The sequence below is a fragment of the Accipiter gentilis genome, chromosome 34 (assembly GCF_929443795.1).
Source record: "Accipiter gentilis chromosome 34, bAccGen1.1, whole genome shotgun sequence".
NCBI lineage: Eukaryota > Metazoa > Chordata > Aves > Accipitriformes > Accipitridae > Astur > Astur gentilis.
The window spans coordinates 13562200-13572898 of record NC_064913.1 but is presented as its reverse complement, the minus strand read 5'-3'; the positions used below and the strand labels follow the sequence as shown (position 1 = coordinate 13572898).

Genomic DNA, 10699 nt, shown 5'->3' with positions numbered 1-10699 from the left:
ACTGGTGCTACACAGTTCAGCAGAGTTTGACCTGCCTTTTTTTTTGGTGGGGACACTTCCTTGGGCCTCTATCATCTACCCAGCTGCTGATTTTCATGAAGTGTGTCCAGGCATCATTATCTTTGGGTGTGTTATTCTGCAAAATCTGCCTGAAACCAGACATTTGCATAAACCTCCTTTCCTTAAAAAAGTAGGCTGAAAATAAATTGTAGCGGGGATTCACACTTTACTTAACAAAGAATATGAATAAAACCTAGCAGACTGAAGGAAAACAGGCAGTGAGCTAGAAGAGTCAGGATTAACAATGTGTCTCTACAGTTTGAAGTGATGCTACACTCCAAGTGCTGTTACTGGACCCAGGAGCACTCCATAAGCTGTGTTCATTAGGCTTGCAGAGAAGAGAGCACGGTGGAAGGAGCAAAGTTAAGCACCTTCCAGATTGCACTGCTTCCAGCCCCAGAATTAGCGGTATACTCTATATAAAAGAATACAGATAGCCAACAGGATAATAGCATGATAACCGGTGTGCAAAAATAGGAATGCTGAATGAAAAAATTGCAAAGTGGGAGTAAGAAGCTGGACTGACTGCATTAACAAAGCAAATATTAACATGAACAGACTGACAACTGGACTCCATGTTCCCCACCTGGCTGCTTTTAAGAGGGCCTGGTCTCTTAGAAGCAGAGAGAATGATCCACATCTTGTAGCATGTCCTTAACAGCACAGATTTTTTTGGCCACCTTCTGTTATTGCCTGTCAGCGGTTCCTAGCATTTAATACACGTTATATTAATAAATGCTACATTTTCCAATTTCATGCTATACTAGACAGGATGATCAGAAGACAGTATAGGACAGGCCATAGGCCAGAAGAGACATGCGAATACCATTTTTAGGTGGAGAAAGATAGTGAGGTTTTTTGTTTTCTCACAGTGGCTATTCCTTTTTCTTAACCAGCCTCCCGGACAAAGGCAGGCAGTGGCTGGGCAGTTAAGGGAAGGGCTGAATGCAGTCCAAAACATGTGGTAACTAAGCAGCAGGACTTGAAACCCTTTCTTGGAAGACAACACAGAGACTCGCCTCTTCTTTTTTCTTTCAAGGAGGCAGCTCCCATTGCACTATTTTCCTAGCAAAAGAAGTTATGATCTTCAGGAAAAGACTTCTTCCAGGGTATGTTGTGTTTTCTTTTGTGTTTTCTTTTCAAGCTGTTTGTGTCAAGAAATGGTGTGGAATGGAGTGGGGGAACTGTCTCTGACAGCTGTGGTTTAATCCTGAAAGAGGGGGAGGAAGGACGACTAGGGAGTAAGTGGCCTGTATCAGTCCCAAGAAGAGTTGAACAGAGGGATGTTATATTTGTTTGTGTTTGTATTTCTGGGACTGATGCCATTATTTATGTGTTTATGACACTTCAATACTCTTTTTCCTAGCTTAGGGCCAAAACTCATAGTCCTTACTCAGCTCTAAAAATCCACTGAAATCAATGGGACAATTTTTATGACTAGAGGTTTAATATTGGGCCTAAAGGCTGGATGTAGACAAAGAAAATGTTTCTTGCATGAGAGCAAATATGTCTTATAAACTGTAGAAGGAAAGATATCCCCCCCTCACCAACTGCTGAGGACAGAGGACACTTGTACTTTCCCAGCCATCATCACCCATAGCATTTACTATGGGAATAACAGCTGTCACCAAATAGTGTCTTCCTTAGCATGGGCAAGATGAAGGGCTTCCTTAATTCTGAAATCACTCCTTCTCTAAGATTTTACCTAAAACCTAGATGCAGTAGCTAAATCAAAGTTAAAAGTGACAAAAGCAGACAAAGAATTCACATTTAACACTTCTTTCCACATTCCTTGGCGATTTCTTTTTCTTTTTACCAAACACCAGTTTGATTACAGCCTGTCAGCCGTAATCCAAACATCCTGGCTTGCATCAGCTAGTGTCACAACATCAACATCCTTTGGAGGACAGATTTTCAAAGGGTGCAAGGAGTGCTCCTAAAAAGAAAAAAATTTAATCTGTTTTACTGCTGAAAGTCACCTTGAGAAGCACAGACTGCTGTTTGTGCACTCAGACTGGGACAAAGAGAATGCTTTTCAGTTTGCATGAATAGATGCATGCTGTGAAATATAAAAAATAGGTTAAGTTTATTGCCTTGTTTGGAGCTCATTTTTAAAATTGCTTTTAAGCGACAAGATTCACATGAACAAAACAATCCATTGTCTGGACCAGTGCTTCAGAAAGACTCCTTATATTTCTGTGATAAGGAGCTATTGCGTTAGGCATGTATGCGGATACGCGCGTTAGGATGTGCTACAGTGAGCGTCTCCCTGACAGCAGATCTCTGTGCCTGTGTGCAGTCTTGGTAGGGGATGGAAGGCTGCACAGAGTCAAGGGTCTCCACACTGGTATCTTTCAGACAAATTTTTTTATATTTATGATAGAGTAATAAAACCCCCTTTTTTTTTTTTTAAATAAAAGCATATTTATTGATGTACTCACTGACTCATAACTGCAGATGCAAGCAGTCTTCTTTTTCAGATAACAAACCGAGATATTGCCTATCCTCAGAAATAACTGTAGGTCGTATCTCATGAAAACAGTAGTTTAGAGTAGTATGAACCCGAATTATATAAACCTGATATTTCGATCTTCAGTTTTGTAATCAGCTTCATATAATTTAATCCACTGATGCATGAATGTATTCCCATTCATACAGTGGTGGTTCCTGTATTATTTGAAGTGGACTTTCAAGGCCTCACACAAAAAGTAATTCCTCAGCTTCAATGTTAGTGTAAAAAACCCGTAAACAGTTTCTTTCTCACAGCCTGCTGACATAACTATTTTCCTCTGGGGTGCTCCACCCCTTCTTCATTCTAGGGAGTAATGGAACCAACATTTACAGCTGCAGCGCTGGAGGCAGGACCTGTGTATTTCTTTGACCAGGTATTTTCTTTTCTATCCAGGATATTCTTCTGCTTCCCTCTTCTCCTTCACGCCTCCTCCAATCTTAAATTGGAAACATTCATTTTGTTGTAGATGAAAACTAGAATGAAAGAGAGGGGCAAGAAGATACCAGAAGAACTGTCCTCCTATCTAACTACAGACCTTCGCCTTGGCTTTACTCCCAGGTAACAGTGTGACACCAGTGGTGGTGGGAGCTGGGAAGTTTCTGTCAACTAGTTTTTCAGGGAAGACACAAAAAGGAGTCCCAAGGTAGATGTGGCCAAGGCAGAACGAGAGAGATGGGGGAGGCACACGACCAGAACTGGCACCCTGCCACACAGCGTGAGCAGAAGGAGACAAATGGGAAAGTGCCAGTGTCCTACAGGTAACCCTAACTCCCTGAGGTGTAGTACCTAATGTTCATTTCTGCTGTCAGCATTTCATGAGTTTAATATATTTAACATACAAATCTTGAGCAGTTAGTTAAAGAATGCCACATAATAGCCTCGTTCTACTGTTTTGGCATGGACCGAACAACACCACATTGCTAGGTGCAGAGCTCTCTGGATTTCATGAAGTTCATGTCTGCTGACTAATGTACTGGGAGCCGGTGTTCACAGCATTCCATTGGGCTGTGACTCCTCTGGATAACTGGGTTTTAAACTCAGGTTTCATCACATTTGCTTTAAACTGATATTTTTCTTCCAAGAACAAACCTTGTTTTGCCTAACTTGCTGTTGGATTTCAGAAATTTACTCCAGGTTGTTTCAGTCTATGAACACATTTGTGTGCATTCAACTTAAAGAGTGTAAGAAGTTACCAATGAAACTGGGGAGGATTACCACGTGGTTACAGCTAAGCTTGTGTGTGTTTAGAAGCCTGAGGACTAAGACTTTTTTGGTAAACTTTCTTTGAGTTTTAGATTTTAAAACTCCTAAAACTTGTTAATAAATTTTCCGCATTGGCAGTCCTCTAATTAAACTGTTATAGTTTAAAATAAAGCTGGTCCTCTCACAACCATGGAAGATCTGATTTTCCAAACTGGAAAAAAAAAAAAAAGCCCAACACAGAATAGGGTATATAGAATCAGCAGCTACTGAAGAAAACTTCTTTAGACACACAAAGTTTTATTACACCTAAAAGTCCTTTGCGTGTCACATCTACAAAAGCAAAATTTGGGTTTATTTGATTACCATTATACTGAGGCAATAGAAAATAATTTTACATAGGAGAGAAGAAATCAATCAGCGTGTTACATTACATTACATTACACTTCAGCAGGCATAGTCCAAAGCCTACACTGTCAGTGCAGAGACTCCCTGGTTTGGCAATGGCTGCACTAAATCTCCTCGTGCTGCTCTGCACAGGTATTTCTGAGCTTGATCTAGGAGTGTCTTCCTTGGGAGGAAATGTGGCTCAGTCTCAACTGTGAAAGGGAGCACTGCCAGCCTGTCCACATACGTTCCAGGCAGCAAAGATAACAGGTCTCTTTTCTATGTTCTTTTAACTGTTACTGCCCTCACTTAATGGTACAGCTTTTTTTTCTCCTCAGCCCAACTGAAGGCAGGAGTGCCATCTGTACAGGTGAGCATACAGAAAGACATGAAGATGGTTTCTTTAATGATGATACAACAAGAAAAGAAAAATATCCAGTATTGCGACACGTGTCTTGTCGTTCCCTGTGTAAAACCACTATGGAGGACTCAAACCCAAAAATCTCCCAAACATCTTTGATCCCACAGGCAGATGAGGACTCACCCCTGAATATGTTGAATGAGTCTGTAGCTGCCAACTTGTTACAGGAACTTGGAGAGAAGTTGCAGCTCCTTGCTAGGTATGAGACTGGTTTCCCTCAGGGTCTTGTGAATGTGCTAACCTGTACCTGGAGAGAAATCACTGAGGGGGTTGATCACCGTAAATGGCACCAGAAGTCACTACCGTACAAAAGTGTGAGATCCAGGAGAAGCCAAGCCTCAGAGGAAGTTAAGAGTGGTGCTCTGGGGTCCAGACATACAGAGTGTGAAATCACTGCCATCAGAAAAGAACCACACAAGAAAAGCTTTGCTCTACCAGCCTATACTACAAAGGGAAAAAGAAAACCTGAGACAGCATCAAACATGCCTCTAGGAAGTAAAGGTAACGTCATGCTGTGTAAATGTGCTGTGTTGTAATGTTTAGCTGCAAAAGGGAAAAAACCACTTTCTGTTAAGACTATACTCTGTTGGCTGGGTAGGCCAACATGCCCCACTTTATAGCTTGTTATACTGCAGTTCTCTGCAAAATATAGTTTTAGGACATGATGAAATAGCTTTGCAGCTGAAGCAAGAGGTACAAACACTTAAAAGAACAAAGCCGGTGAAACTGGGCAATGTTTCAAACCATTTATCAAAGCATTTTTAGTCTCCTCTTTCAAGGTGAGTGATAGAGTCATAACATATTGCGCCAGTAAAAATCATTTGCATCCAGAGCATTTCATTCAGCAAGTAATCCTCAGTGCAGAACCAGAGGTTGGGGTCAAGCCTGTTCCAGCTCTCCAGGTGCTACTGCAGTCTTCCTCTTAAAAAAAAAAAGAAAAGAATAATCTTTGGTTTTATGTTTTTGAAAGCTGACTCACCCTTGCATGTATGATCATAAGCATTGCACTCTGCTTTCTTCCTGTCTAGCTCCCGTTGTGCAAAATGATGTTGGCCAATCACCCATCACAATCAGCTTCTCGCTCTCATCCAGCATTTGTGGGGAAAGAGGTAAGAGTAGCAGGCACCATCCAGCAGCTGGATGGCTGGTGCTTAGCAGAGGTGGCTAGAATTATCTAGTACCTGGACAGCTGTTCTTGATGCCTGAATTTACTACAATATGGATTAGTATGAGGAGGGAGTAATTGTCAAGCAATAGCCCTCTCACTCTCCTGCTTTTTGGATATAATCTATTTTTAAATACCCAGTCCTTCTCTGATTATCTCTGATCATCTGCCAACCAGGTTTCCTACATAGCCACTGCTCTTTGCTAGCAGAATACAGGGGGAATAACTGCTTTGGGATTTTAAGTCTTTCTCTACTGGAAACCTTCTGACCACATATATTTGACTTAATAACTTTTGCTCTGAATGGGAGCACTAAGGCACTAACTGAAAAGTTCTTCACAAGGCATTATGCCAGTTCTGCCTAAAACGTGGACAAATTTGATGATCTGAAGGGAATAACTGCTTACTCTGCACCTCTTTTTGGATTTCTTTAAGAACATTGCCATGTGGGAAAAAAAAAAAGCAAGCATTTGTGCATTTTCTTCCTCATCCTGGCCATGAAGTTGGTCAGGTGCCACCAGGACTGCAGAACTGAAATTCCTTGTCTAGTGAAGGTTGAAAGTGCTGCAGAGACACCCAGCATCTTAGCGTGGAGGAACAGCTCCGTAAACAAATATATAGGCACTGAAGGGAATTATACCCTCTTTTGTTGTTTCCTGAAAAGGTGGCATCCAGTTTCTTCTAGTTGTAACAAAGCAACAGCACTTCTGAAATGCTTTGCTGTGGAGTTGCGTGCTCTTGGTGTCTCTGAGCTATTAAGTTTGCAAGAGTATTGATTCCACCTTTAGCTCTTGTGCTTACAGGCAGCCTCTTTATTCTTCTGTCTCAGTGGTCACAGATGAATGTCTAAAGGGTTGAGACAACCAGCTTCCACTAAACTGTCCCTGCCCTTTCCTATCTCTTGGGAGCTCCCATTTGCTTGGTCTGTCATCACAGGTTTATTTTTTATTTGGTGAAGGGAATGCCCAGCAGCAGGTCATGCATTTCTGTGACCACAGTTCTTACCCACCGAGTTCTTGATTCTGACTAAATTGCTCCAATTTGTTCATAGTGAAACAGTAAATCCAGGGAAACTGAGCTTCTCTGCATTAATTTTTAACAATTGCTTGGCCCATTCTCTAGCAGTCTGTGTCTGTAGCCATTTTTTATTAACTTATTTGGACTTTCGCATCAAGTAATCTGATTTCTTGATAATAACCATTGCTACAGAAGATGTTTAGGCTGAATAGAGATTGCATCCTGACCATTCATCTTGGTCATTCTCACCTTTTTAGAAAATTGAGTGAGAATAACTGAGAATCTCCAGAAGTTAAGGAACTTCTTCCTCCACACTCCCACAGGCCTTCTGAAATAACCCAAAAATGCTGCACATGTAAACTAGTAAAATATACCTGCCCTAGTGCAGCTGCAACCACAGATGTCTTACAGAAATAAACACTAAAAGAACTTTGTGCCCCTGCTGCTCAGAGTGATGCATAGCTTAATTTTCCAAGTACTTCTCCAGATGGCTGCTGAGAATAATTAGAGTCTGCATTACCTGCATCCTTTTTCAGCAGCGATCCTGCACTGTACACAAATCAAACAGTGACTGTGAGTGATGTGGGAAGTTAAGGTACTTCATATGAGGGTCTAACCTGGAATTTATCTGAATAATCAATTTTTCTGGATGCCCACCTTCTTTCTAGACATAATTTTCTGTTTTTCAATTGAAGGTGAATACAATGCACATTCCCTCTTTCTCCCATTGTATTCTTCAAGGCAAAGGATCTGTTTAATCTGTTTAAGAAGGCAATTCCCAAAGCTTCAGCAATTTTTATTCATATGAATGAACCTTACTTTCTATTGACAGATGCCATAGAACAGGACTGACGTTAATTAAAATCAGTCTTTACTTATGCATCCAATTCTATTGTCTCATTCTGTTTCTCTAGGTTGGATTTTCCAACATTCTGACTCAAATTCTGAAGATATTCACCAGAACCTGCCTTATGCGTGGACACTGGAGAGACTAGAACAAATTAAAAAACAAATGTAATGAACTGAGTTTTTTACTTCCATAAGCAAAATTAGAATAAATGTCAGTGTTTTCATGATGTAGAATATGGATTATGGCAGACCACTTAACCAAACCAACACAATAGTCTGGAGAGCATTATTGCTTTGAAATGTTAGAAAGTTCTGCTTAACATTTCACTATTCATGAAAGAGAAACATATACTTTTATTTTAGCTAATGTAATGGAAGATAAGAATTATCTCAACAGAGACATTTTCAGGAATTAGTGGTGAGACAATATTTTCTGATTATTATTAATCTGCAGATAAACTTCCCAATAGTTGTGAAAAACTGTTTGAATATCTTTTGCAAAAGAAACCATGGCCCATGAAAACCATGTTGCATTTTGGTAATTTGCTGCGATCTGTAGCCTGTTGCCTTGCCAGGGCCTGAAAGAAGATTGCTATAAGATACTGTGGCCAGATTCAGGCCTTTAGACTTCTTCATGCTGCTTATACTTAAGCATTCCATTCTTACATGGCACCCTGGATGCTCCCCACAGAGAACTGTCCATATGTTTAAAATGTATTGTAGCTTCCTAATACATTAGCCATTTTTTGAGTACCAACTATAGTGCTACAATAGTATCAAGAGATGGAGGAGGTGTCAGAAGTAGTTAAGATTTACCCTGCCTGATCAATTCTCTGAGGAAGAAGTACGGGAATTTATAAAGCAGGCTAGGTTTAAATGAAAAAAATCTTTGCTGATAACTAATTATAAGAATTAATTACTTACAAGGACAGTTATTAAAGTTAACCTGTATACTTTTGTATCTACAGCACAATTTCTGAATTTCAGCTGTTACATATCCTGCTATTTAACTGACAGTTCCTGCACACTGGCAAAATTATAAACTTATTCAGATTTAATAAAATCAGCATTGTATCTTAGGTGAAAAATCATCATTCATAATAATAGGTTTAGCAGCTAGTAGCTCGATAAAATCAAGCAGTTTTCAGTGTGTAAGAGCGTATATGCTACAATGTACAATGTAGTACGCTAGCATATTATTCCTCATGGAATGGGTTATTATCACTGCTTTATTCCTGGGGGAACTGAGTAGCCCAGAGCCCAACAGAATTGAGACTGCAGCAAAAACTGGAGTTTGCATTGTTTGACCAGCCTCTGTATGTCACTCTCCAATAGCTATATAATGTGTTTGCAAAGCCAAGAAAAAGCAACAAAAAAAGTTTAATATTTGAAGCTTATACTGGAAAGATCATAATTTCTGATTATTTAAATAAGTGCTGTTGTCTTCCCACCCATGAGACACATCATGTCTTAGAATTAGCTGTTTTAGAGAACACTCTGAAATGTATCTCATTTATCCTCCTGGATTCAGGGTTTTGATACACCCCAGCCTGCAATTGTTAAGGACTGGATGGAGCTTATCCAAACACTGTGGATACCTGTGGTTGTCTGTGGTGCAATTATTCTGGGGTCTACCATATTACTGTTCCCAAAAGCTCTGCAGTCAGCTGATTTAATCATCTAATTGAAGACAACATTTATGCCACAAATAGGGTCATAGGATCTGCCTGCAAGCAAAGTGTTCCCTTTCACAGGACCTGAGCACGTTTGCAGGATTTGCAGACCCTGTTGGCTCATCAGGTTGGAAGTAAAATGCTGCTCCTCATATTGCAATACCCTGATGCTGTCACCACATTCTTGTGTCAGTTCAGAGTTGGCTTAGTGTTCTTGAATATTTATGCTTAGCCTGGTCAGCAAAAAGTTTATACTGAACAATATTTTATGGCAAAATTGAAACAGCAAGAAATACTGGCTTGAAGACAAAAATATTCCTTTGATTTCTATCAGCTGATGTTTTACATAATTAGCTATCCTCAAAATTGACCAGCTTTTGTGCTCATTTTTGCCTTTAATGGTTTCATTTACCTAATACTACTGTGATGACCCGCACATTTTTATAACTGCTTAAATTCAAAGAGAGAAAAGTATGGATGCATGTGCTCATATATACATGTAGAACAGTACACATAGAATGTCTAATTGAAAAGGATGTCAGCCAAAGGCCGGCAGGACTAAATAGCTGTCTCCTAGGTTTGGGTTAATTTAGACAGCCTCAAACTCTCTCTGCTTCTTTCTCAAGATCAGTCATGGGACTGAAATAGATATAAATTTGGCTGTTAGATAAAGAAATTTTAAATATTTAAGTATTGTTCTTTCTCAGAAGGATGAAGTAAGCAATAGCAATGAAGAGTAGCACGATAGGCATATGGAATACAGGATGGTGAAGGTGAAGAAAAAAAATCAGGTAGACAAACTTTCAACAGGGGTAAAGCTGATTGCCCCTCACAGTCAAAGGATCTCTGCTATGTACATGTGTAGAGGGTTGGTGCAGTCAGTTCTAGTGCCAGCTTAACCACAGGTGGCTTACGTGATCTTGGGCAACTTAAACCCTTCCTATCTGAGAGTAATGTGTTTAATAATATCTGTCACCAGTGTTTACAAAGCTGCTCAGGATTCCCGAGTGAAAAACAATTTAGAAGAGAGAAAAATCATATCATTAGCTGTAGAGAGGTTGTAATGAAAGGTTATTGATGAAACAAAACAGAAGTCTGCCACTTCAGGCTGATATTGCTTGGGGAAGGAATTGGGAAATCAGCAGGTTCTTCTGCATTAAGTAGGAAGGGGGAGATTAGAGAAGAACAAACATTTGGGCCATTTTACTCAGCTGAAAATATAAACCTAGTGACTTGCTAAGATAATTGTAAGTGTAAAATAGCTGAGACTTTAAACCAGAAATTTTCACTGTCACTCACACTGGCCATGCTGATCAGTAAGAAGTCTGAACCTCCACTCTCTACTGCAACTCATGGGTAGCTGAGTCCATTGACAAAGCACTGAAATGTCTGTGACAGCTTCAACAGGCAATGGG

The 10699-nt window shown here is 40.1% G+C and overlaps 1 protein-coding gene across 1 annotated transcript in view; it reads right to left on the bottom strand.

The window, feature by feature from the left end:
* Positions 1 to 10699, bottom strand: part of VEZT (vezatin, adherens junctions transmembrane protein) — a 150143-nt gene that overhangs the window by 44754 nt on the left and 94690 nt on the right. The window lies entirely within an intron of this gene.